Source organism: Hylobates moloch, unplaced genomic scaffold (assembly GCF_009828535.3).
Source record: "Hylobates moloch isolate HMO894 unplaced genomic scaffold, HMol_V3 SCAFFOLD_19, whole genome shotgun sequence".
NCBI lineage: Eukaryota > Metazoa > Chordata > Mammalia > Primates > Hylobatidae > Hylobates > Hylobates moloch.
This window is the reverse complement of record NW_026652294.1, coordinates 72,798,492-72,807,038: the sequence shown is the minus strand read 5'-3', so window position 1 is coordinate 72,807,038 and position 8,547 is coordinate 72,798,492. Positions and strand designations below refer to the sequence as shown.

Here is an 8,547-nt window from a genome sequence, read left to right as displayed (position 1 = left end):
AATGAGTATTATATTTCTTATCTTCTGAAAAACCAGGAAAACAGTACTTTCTTACTTCTTCTTCAGAAGATGGGGCCAAGATGGTGGGGAAGCCCACAGTCATTGTCTTGTCTTAGTAGGTCTAGGAGGCAGGGGGAGGGCCTCTGCCATCCTTGCATAGTTGGGAAGAAGTAGAATTATACAGCAGTGACCCCAAAGGCCGACCTTGAGCAGCTGGAGGATAGGGGAGATGGGCATCACTCACTTTGCAGTTTTGCCAGTGTGTCACTGTGGCTGACTGACCACCTCTGGCCAAGCTTGAAATAAAGACAGGGTGAGCTAAAATTCACATGACTGAGAGGCAGTGGAGCAGAGTGGTTCATGGTCTAGATTTCAGAGCCAGTTCAGCTTGGTTGGAATCCCTGTCTCTCCAAATCCCGGCTGTGTGTACCTGACGATGTTACTGAGTCCCCCTTTGCCTAAGTCCTCATCTGATGAAAAAGGAATGATGATGATGATGATGATAACAGTACCAACCTCTCCGTGTTGTTTTGAAGATTAAATGAGTCCTTTTGTATGAAGCGTTTAGAACTGCATCTGGCATGTGGCAGGGGTTGGCTCTTATTATTAGGCACACTCTATGGAATGAATAGGAGAGACAATTTAGGTCAGAAAAGGTGTCTGAGATATTGTTTCCCTGGATCACAGTTTACACTTGTAGGCAGGTGGCAGAGAGCTTCAGAAAGGCTTGTTCAAGCTCAGATAGTCAGATGGCAGGAGGGAGGCTGAGAACTTTGGCTCCTCAACCCTTGGTCTCTGTGCTCCCTGTGTAGCCACACTTGTGAATCCAGGCAAAGTTGTGTCATGAATATGAGACATCACCAGCTCCCTCATTGCTGTGTCACCTCTGTGGGACCCCAGGAATCTATAGGCTCCCCGCCTTAGCTGGAACAAAAGCTGGAATAAAGCAGGTAACAGGGTCAGCAGAGTTACCCCAAGTTGTTTGGGACTGCAGACAAGTTCATGGGAAAGGGAAGTTACTTGTTTGGTACCAAAAGTCACCAGCCAGCTAGAGAAACAACCCTGCCCTGGGGCTTGGAATGTCAGCCCCCGCTGAGGCAACTGGCCCAGCATTCCAGGGATTCAGACAACCCGAGAGCACGGAGGGAGTATCGTGGCAGAAAACGGGGCCTCACGGTTACTGCTGGTCACATGACCCTCTGGTAAAGGCTAAGCGCAAACGGCAGAGAAGGAAATCTGATGTTTCCATAGGAAGACGTGCTCTAATAAGGTTCTGATCTTTTCAATATCATTCATTACTTAATATAAAATATTATGCCAAAACATAATACGAAATAAATACCAAAGTAAACCATGCTAATCACAAACAATTAGAAAACACAGAAAACATAATGAAGAAAGTAGAATTATCATTTTTGTCTGGTTCTTTTTGGCTGTTTATGTATATATATATAATATATAACTTGACACAATTTAGGTTATAAAGTACATTAAATTGTATATTCTGAATTTGGTATATTATTTCTTTTGTTTATTATTTATTTATTCTTGAGACAGGGTCTCACTCTGACACCAAGGCTGGAGTGCAGCTGTATGATCATGGCTCACTGCCTTGACCTCCTGGCCTTGAGCAATCCTCCCACCTCAGCCTCCTGAGTAGCACAGATCACAGGTGTGTGCCATCATGCTTGGCTAATTTTTGAAATTTTTTGTAGAGCTAAGATCTCACTATCTTGCCCAGGCTGATCTTGAACTTCTGGGCACAAGCACTCCTCCTGCCTTGGCCTCCCAAAGTGCTGAATTACAAGGGTGAGCCACTGTTCCTGGCCTGCTTTTGGCATATTATATCATACGCATTTTTCCATATCATTAAATATTCCTTAAAAATATTTTTAACAGCCGCAAAGCATTTTGTTGGATGGATGGACCATAATTCTTTGAAATATTATTATGTTATTTTCAATTGTTTTTACAGCTACAGGAATGCAGCCCTAGGTCACTTGTACTTCAATATGTGTGTACACCTCTGATTATGTCCTGAGGTTGAAATCCTGACATGGACTGGCTACTGAGGTTTTGCTTCTGCCTTAGGAAGGACTCAAAGCTCCCCTTTCAGGGCCCCTTGGGAATGAGGAGGAGAAGGGGTGAAGATAGTGGAACAGATGCAAAATCATTCTCAGGACATGGTGGTAAAAGCTGAGGGTGTCAGTGATGGTAGGTTGGAAACACTAGTGTCCACATGGGGGCCTCTCTCTCCAGCTTCCCACTTTTGGGGATTCTGTTTAGCCTCCTGACCTGCCATCTTAGAAACCTGTCTCAAATGACTTCAGCAAAAGGGAGAGTCAATTGGAAGAATCCTGAAATATCTTCTGTAATCAAAAGAAGGGCATTTGACCAAACCATGGGAAGGGCAGGGATACAGCTGGCCCTGGACCAACCAAATAACCCCCTGGGAGGGCAGGTTCTCAAAGAATATGAAACTTCCACTTTGACCTCAAGGAGTTGGGGCAGGACAGTGCTCTCAGAAAAAGGAGATACGAGTTCCTGGAGGAAGGGAAGGCTCATGGCCTTTTGGGTGTTGTTTTCTAGGAAGCTGAGGTGGCAAGATGGACCTGGGGCTGCTGCCTCCCACTAGGGGCGCTACCTGCCCATGCTGTGGAAGAGTCTAGGCGTGGGAGCCTTTGTTCTGGTTTTGCTCGAGGACTTAGGGAGGAACATTCTTTTAGATTGTCTCTCTGTTTCTTCCTGCTTTCAGGTTGGTGAGTCCTCTAGGACAAAGAGATTCAAGTATGGACCTTGGGGACAAGGGTGAAGGCAGCCAGTAGAAGGTCTAAGCCTCCGCTTGGAGGTATACAATTAGCACTGTGAGCTTCCATAAGGTGCAGCCCAGCTCAACAACCTGAAGCTTTCACACGGAGATGTGGGGCCAAAACGAGCCAATAACAAATGCTGTGCTTTTGCCTAGAGTGTCCCTAGTGCATATCTTCCTCCTGTACCTGTGGTAGAAGAAGGCTGGGAGTCCTAGCCAAATATCTGTCCAACTCTTCATCACTCTTCATCACTATCCAGAATGGCTTTTGAGACACATTGCCAAATTGCTGTGTTAAAAATGGAATATTTTGGGATCAAGCGAGAAGTCCAAACCGGGGGATCTTGCCAGTCCTGGGAATGTCATCCTCTCAATCAGCTTTAAGTACTGTGCCAGCATTCTGCACAGGATAGAGTTCTCCTTAGAATCAGTTGATCAGACATCACAGTCACAATCATACCAATGCTATTTGACAAAATATTGCATTGCTTTCTTCAGTATAATGCTCTTATATCATTTTAAAAAACAGTTTCTGCTTTTTTTTAAGTAAAAAAAGTTGCTAGGGGAATGGAGTACTTTCAAACGGTGTTGAATTCAGAAGACCTTCGTTGGGACACCGTTTTGCTGTGCTTTTTGTTGCCACGGAAGTTTCCTTCTTGAGCACAGGCATTAGCGTTCAGGTTGTAGGCTCTCTGCTTTCTCAGGGGTTGGTATTTTTTTGAAGACTGGCCAAACATGGATGAACACTTCATTGCAAGGACTGCCTACCATGACCTCTGTAAGCAACAACATGCTGTGATTGGCAGTGGGCCAGGAGGGCATGTGACAGGCTCACACCAGTAGCCACAGACTGGTATTAGCTGAAACGTCAAACCCTGTGTGGTTGTTGTATAGTTGCATGATTGAATCAAAGAATATTAGAGCTGGAAGGACCCTTGGAGACCATAGATTTCAACCCTTTCCACCAGATCTACCCACCTTACAAATAAAGGAGCTGAGACCGAGGGAGAAGAAAAGGCTTGTCCATGGTTACACATGAAGAATAATCAGAATCAAGAATAAGGTGAGGCCAGGCGTGGTGGCTCACGCCTGTAATCCCAGCACTTTGGGAGGCTGAGGAGACTGGATCATCTGAGGTCAGGAGTTTGAGACCAGCTGGTCAACATGGTGAAACCCCATCTCTACTAAAAATACAAAAATCAGCTGGGCATGGTGGTGGGTGCCTGTAATCCCAGCTACTTGGGAGGCTGAGGCAGGAGAATTGCTTGAACTCGGGAGGCAGAGGTTGCAGTGAGCCGAGATCATGATATTGCGCTTCAGCCTGGGCAACAGAGTGAGACTATGTCTCAAAAAAAATATAAGGAGGCAGAGGAAGATTCTTGAACCTGGAGGCAGAGGTTTAGTGAGCGAGTGTGCCATGCCTCCAACCTGGGTGACAAGAAAAAAAAAAGAAGAATAAGGTGAAATTTTTACAGTGTTAAAAAACAAGAACCATCAGCCTAGGATCCTGTACCGAGTGAAATTATTCTTCCAAAGAGCAGGAGAGGCTTCCAGTTTTCAGTGTGGCATGTAAAGGGCATGGAAGTCATCACTTCATCCTGGCAATAAGTAAAAAGCTAAACAAACTGAAAAAATAACTCGTCCTAGATCTGTCAAGGAAGTGAGGTCACAGGACAAACTACTGCCCCCCAAATTAGAGACAGACAGGCAGATAATGAGAATCCAAACTTACTGGAGCAGAAACCCACAAGCAGAAACCTCTGAGAACCAGTGTCACTGCAGGAATAACCTGCTCTATGATTAATAAATGAATGGCTGGAGGTTTGGCAATGACAAGTCTGAGAGTTAAGAGCCCCAGGGACCCAGTTATAGGTAAAACACTTTTGTGAGTTTACCTTCTGGAGCTCTACCAGGTTCTCAGAGTGAAGACAGGGAAAATCCCTTTATGTTCCTGGAGGAAGAAAGGAAAAGGAACCATTTTGAAATATACCAGAGCATTCTGGTCCCGCTTAACAAGGCCTGCCCCAAGAGAAACTATTTTACCAGGATCTACCCTATCGGGGTTTACTTAGAGCTGACCCAGGGAAGGGAAATATCCAGCTCCAGCCTCTTTTCCCATTCTGTCTCATGTAAGGGGTGGAGGGGAAACTGAGGAGCCCTTATAAAGTTCTCAGCCGTGATGCACAGGCTCCCTAAAAGACTGTGACCCAATCATAGGACTATAGAATGCTACCCTCACACCTCACATCACACCACTAAAGGCCTGTCTACCTAGTGCGTCATGCCTGCCTTTCAGTAAAAAATTACAAGACATAAATTACAAGGCAAAAAGTTACAAGGCAAAAAATACTGTTCAAAGGGAGAGAGCAAGCATCAAAATCAGACTCAGATACGGCAAAAATGCTGAAATTATCAGACAACATTATTACACCAGGAACATTATCAGGCCAGGAATTTAGAACATCGTGAGGCCAGGAATTTAAAACAACTATGACGAATATGCTAAGAGCTTGAATGGAATAAGTAAACAACATGCAAGAGCAGATGGGTGCTGTACGAAGAGAGATGGAAAATCTAAGAAAGAATAAAAAAATAAATGCTAGGCTCAAAAACACTGCAACAGAAATGAAGAATGCCTTTGATAGGCTGGGCATGGCTGAAGAAAGAAACTCTGAGCTTGAGGATTACGTCCATAAAAGCGCCTGAAACTGAAAAGCAAAGAGAAAAAGGACGGAAGAAACAAAACAAAAACAAAAACCCACGACAGAATAGTGGGACAACTACAAAACATATAATATTCATTTAATGGGAATACCAGAAGAAAAGCAAACGAAGAAAGGAAGAGAAGAAATATTTAAAACAACAATAACTGAGGTCAGGCATGATGGCTCAGGCCTGTAATCCCAGCACTTCAGGAGGCTGAGGTGGGGGGATCACTTGAAGTCAGGAGTTCAAGACCAGCCTGGCCAGCATGGCGAAACCCCATCTCTACTAAAAATACAAAAACAATTAGCTGGGCATGGTGACGCACGCCTGCAATCCCAGCCACTTCGGTGGCTGAGGCACGAGAGAGAGTTGCTTGATCCCGAGAGGCAGAGGTTGCAGTGAGCTGAGATCACGCCATTACACTGCAGCCTGGGCAACGGAGAAAGACCCTGTTTAGAAAAACAAAACAAAACCAAAAACGAACAAACAAAAGATAATAACCGATAATTTCCCTCAAATTAATACCAGACACCAAACCACAGATCCAGGAAGCTCAGAGAACATCAAGCAAGATAAATGCCAAGAAACTCCCACATTTAGCATATTATATTCAAACTGTAGAAAATAAAAGATAAAGAAAAAATCTTGAAAGAAGCCAGAGGAGAAAACAACTTAGTACATGGAGGAGCAAAGATAAGAATTACATCTGACTTCTCTTTAGACAGCAGTTGGCCAGGTGTGGTGGCTCATGCCTGTATTCCCAGCACTTCGGGAGGCTGAGGTGGGAGGATCACTTGAGCCAAGGAGTTTGAGACTGGCCTAGCCAACATAGTGAGACTCTGTCACTACAAAAAATTTAAAAATTAGCTGGGCTTGCTGGTGCATACCTGTAGTCCCAGCTAATCTGGAAGCTGAGGTGGGAGGATTGCATAAGCCCAAGAGTTCAAGGCTGCAGTGAGCTATGATGGTGCCACTGCACTCCAGCTTGGGTGACACTGTGAGACCCTGTCTCTAAAAAAGTAGGAAAAAAAAAGAAAAGAAACCATTCAATGAAGAAGAGAATGGCTTGAAACAGTGTTGAGTTGAGAGGAGGAAGAAAAAAACCCAACACCAACCTAGAAGTCTATATAACCTGTGAAATTATCCTTTGAAAGTAAAGGAGAAAAAAAGAATTTTTCAGACAAACAAAAATTCAGGGAGTTTGTCACCAGCAGACCTGCCTTGTAAGAAATGTTAGAAGAAGTTCTTCTGAGAGAGGAAATGACATGGGTAAGTGTGATATTACGATAGATATATATTGGTCTTCGTCCACAGTTCCTGGTGCATAACTCCCATAGCCCTTGTTACAATCTTTTGTTATAATGTTGGGACACTTTAGGTCTCCGAAGCAGGCCTCAGGAAACAGAATCTCTCTCTCTGACCTTTTCCTGCCCTCCCTTCATCCGCCAGAGGGGGTCCTGTCCCCTACCCTGGAGGAAGGAATGCTACACAGACAGACCAAAAATAATCTGGACAGGCCTTGCTTAGTTTCCCCACTCAGTCTATTCCTATGAGATCCTACCCTTTTGGTCCAATCACATTTCTACATGGTGGTCAATCACGCCTTTCCAGTGATGTCTCCATAAAACGCCCAAGAGAAGCTGTGTGCTTGGCATGCACCTGTAATCCCAGCTACGTGGGAGCTTGGGTGGCTGAGACAGTAGTTCAAGGCCAGCCTGGGTAACATAGCAAGACCCACCTCTCTAAAAAAAGCAAAACCAAAACCAAAACAAAATGCCCAAGAGGACAAGGTTTGGGGAGCTTCCTAGTAGCTGAAGACCTGCAGATTCCTGGAGGGCAGTGGGCCCAGGGAGGGCATGGAGGGTCCATGCTCCTTTTTCCATACCTCACGCTATGCATCTCTTCATCTGTAATATCCTTTATAATCAGCTGGTGTCCAGCAGCGGTGGGGGCCAGCCTTGGGGACAGAGCCCTCAACCTGTGGGATCTGACGCTATCTCCAGGTAGATAGTGTTGGAGGTGAATTGGAGCCACCCAGTGGGTGTCCACCACAGACTTGATTGCTTGCTTGGTGGTGGAGAGAAACACTTCTTACACGTGGTCACAGAAGTCTTCTGTGTTGATGACTGCTGTTTTGAGTGAGAGAATAGAAAAAAGCATGTTGAGGGTTAAACATAAACACACACACACACACTCACACACACACACACACACTCTCACACTAAGGTATGCAGATCCACATGAAGAAAAGAATAGCATAAAATGAAAAATTTCCCATCTCTGCAGTAAAACACCCAAACAAAACAAATAAATTCCCAAAACATCTGCTTCTGGACTGAGTGTATATAGTTGGAAGAGGGAAAGGAAAGATGACCCAGAGTCTTTGGGGCAAAGACATTGCCTTGAAGGAAAACGGAAGGAAGGAGTCCCCAAGGCTAAAGGAAGGGGCTCAGTGACTTGGTCGAGCCTGGACTGGTGGAGGTTACTTCTGCTTGAGAGTGGGGCCTGGAACACCCCTACCCCAGGTGGGGAGAGGAGTTAGAGGAGGGCAAAACCTGCTCAGGGAGGTCTGTGATGAGAAAAGGCCCATGAAATGACGTCTCATCTAGCCACAAGCCAAGTATGGATCTCAGGAAAGGGCTGGGCACGTGGCTCATGCCTGTGATTCCAACACTTTGAGAGACCAAGACAAGAGGGTTGCCTGAGGCAAAGGAGTTTGAGACCAGCCTGGACAACATAGCGAGATCCCCTCTCTGCAAAATTTTTAAAAAACAGTAGGCCCAGCATGGTGGTGCATACCTGTAGTCATAGAGACTCAGCAGGCTGAGGCCGGAGGATTGCTTGAGCCCACAAGTTTGAGGCTGCAGTGAGCTGTGATCACACCACTGCACTCCAGCCTAGGTGACAGAGTGAGACTTATCTCTAAATATTTTTAAATTAAAAAACAGATCTCAGGGAGGGTGTTAGGTGACACAAGGCACCAAAAGATGGCACTGGTTCCGGGTTCTTCTTCACCCAGCACTACGTCAGCC

General features: G+C 45.3%; 1 long non-coding RNA gene across 1 annotated transcript; it reads right to left on the bottom strand.

Moving 5' to 3' along the window:
• Positions 1 to 515: 515 nt before the first annotated feature.
• On the bottom strand, positions 516 to 7,553 carry LOC131381961 (uncharacterized). Its single transcript, XR_009211062.1, has 3 exons — positions 7,401 to 7,553; positions 4,705 to 4,760; positions 516 to 617 (listed from the first exon to the last, which is right to left on the bottom strand). It is a non-coding gene; the product is annotated as an uncharacterized LOC131381961 (long non-coding RNA).
• Positions 7,554 to 8,547: the final 994 nt, after the last annotated feature.